Source organism: Triticum urartu, chromosome 6 (assembly GCF_003073215.2).
Source record: "Triticum urartu cultivar G1812 chromosome 6, Tu2.1, whole genome shotgun sequence".
NCBI classification, from domain to species: Eukaryota; Viridiplantae; Streptophyta; class Magnoliopsida; order Poales; family Poaceae; genus Triticum; species Triticum urartu.
The window spans coordinates 543,998,234-544,000,661 of record NC_053027.1 but is presented as its reverse complement, the minus strand read 5'-3'; positions in this window follow the sequence as shown (position 1 = coordinate 544,000,661).

Below are 2,428 nucleotides of genomic sequence, written 5' to 3'. Positions count from 1 at the left end.
ATCGACCCAGATTTAATCACTTTGGTTGAATCTGATCCTTTCCATGGTTATGAAACTGAAACTGTAGTGGCACATCTCACTAAGTTGAATGACATAGCCACCCTTTTTACTCATGATGAGAAGACTAGCTATTACTTTATTGTCAAATTATTTCTGTTCTCATTAAGGGGTGATGCTAAAGCTTGGTACAATACTCTTGCTCCTGATTGTGTGCGTAGTCCCCATGATATGGTTTATTACTTCTCTGAAAAATATGTTCCTGCTCATATGAAACAATCTGCCTTATAGGAAATATTTAACTTTGTGCAAACTAAAGAAGAGAGTCTCCCACAAGCTTGGGGGAGGCTTTGCCAGTTACTTCATGCTTTGCCTGATCATCCTCTTAAGAAAAATGAAATACTTGATATATTCTATAATGGACTAACCGATGCTTCTAGGGACTTCCTAGATAGTTGTGTTAGTTGTGTTTTCAGGGAATGAACTGTTGCTCAAGTTGAAGAAATATTGAATAACATATTGAAAAATTATGATGATTGGACTCTTCCTGAACCACCGGCTAAACCCACTCCGAAGAACAGGGGCATATTATATCTCATTCGTGAAGATATGCAAGAGGCAAAGAAATCTATGAAAGAAAAAGGTACTAAAGCTGAGGATGTTAAAAATTTACCTCCTATTGAAGAAATACATGGGCTTAATACACCACCAATGCCTAAGGTGGTAGAGGTAAATTCTCTTATGCAGTTCAATGAAAATGATAATCCTCACAATATGCATCCTAGCCAATGCCTTTATGAGTTTGAAAACTACATTAGAAAACAAGATCACTTCAATGCAAATGTAATGAAACAATTAAAATACAACTCTGATATGATTTCTCGCTTGAGTGACTTGTTATTTAGAATCTCAAATGATGTTAGAGGTGTTGGAAAACATGCTTCTATGGTCCAAACCCAGCTAGAACAAGTTGCTAAATCTCAAAGAGAATTTCTTGATGAAATTAATAATAATATGCATGACTTTCCTGTTAGAGTTGCAATTAGAGGAGGTAAAATGACTCAGGAACCTCTTTATCCTTAGGGACACCCAAAAAGAATTGAACAAGACTATCAAAGAGCTAATGCCAGTGCACCTAGTCCTTCTAGAAAGAAAAATAAGAAGAAAAATGATAGGACTTTGCATGCTTCTAGTGAACCTGAAATAGACAAACCTCCTGATAATGAAAATGAAACTTCTATCTCTGATGCTGAAACTCAGTCTGGTAATGAACATCCACCTAGTGATAATGAAAGAGATAAAGATGATGTTCATGAAGATGCTCAACCAAACAATGATAAAGAACCAGATAATGGTGTTGAGATAGAATCACCTGTCGATCTTGATAACCCACAACCTAAGAATAAAAGGTATGATAAAAGAGACTTCATTGCTAGAAAACACGGTAAAGAAAGAGAACCATGGGTTCAAAAACCTATGCCTTTTCCACCCAACTCAACCAAAAAGAATGATGATGAAGAATTTGAACGCTTTGTTGAAATGCTGAGGCCAGTCTTCTTGCGTACTCGCTTGACTGATATCGTGAAAATGCCTCCTTATGCAAAGTATATGAAAGACATCATCACAAATAAGAGAAAAATACCAGAAGCTAAAATCTCCACTAGGCTTGCTAATTATACTTTCAAAGATGGAGTACCTAAAAAACATGGAGATCCAGGAATACCAACTATACCTTGCTCTATCAAAAAGAATTATGTGAAAACTGCTTTGTGTGACTTAGGAGCTGGTGTGTTATGCCTTTCTCTTTATATAAAAGACTTGACTTGAATAAACTCACACCTACTGAAATATCTTTGCAAATGGCTGACAAGTCAACTTCCATACCTATCGGTATCTGTGAGGATGTGCCCGTTGTTGTTGCTAATATTACTATTTTGACTGACTTTGTTATACTTGAGATGCCCAAGGACGACAATATGTCTATTATCCTTGGTAGACCATTCTTGATACTGCAAGGGCTGTTATTGATTGCAATAAAAGCAAGGTCAGGTTTATATTAATGGTAATGAGCATACGGTGCACTTTCTGAAGAAACAATTCCAAGTGAATGGTATTAATGTTATTGAATCATCTCCGACAATCACTATTGGAAGTTTCAAAATACCCCTACCTACTGTCAAAAATAAATATGAAATACTTATTGTTGGGGAAATGCAAATCCCCATTGAGGTAACTTAGTGATTTATGAAAGTTCTTCGGTTTCATGCTAATCGAAAGTGGTTGTTAATAAGACCTGATCAACCGTATTAATCGATCATTTTTGAGCGGTATGAAGTTGATGAATTTAGTATGCACTACCTTATGTCCCTAGTTTTTATTCTCTGTTCTTATTAGTTAAATAAAATAAAATACCATGTTTTGTCTGTTTTCT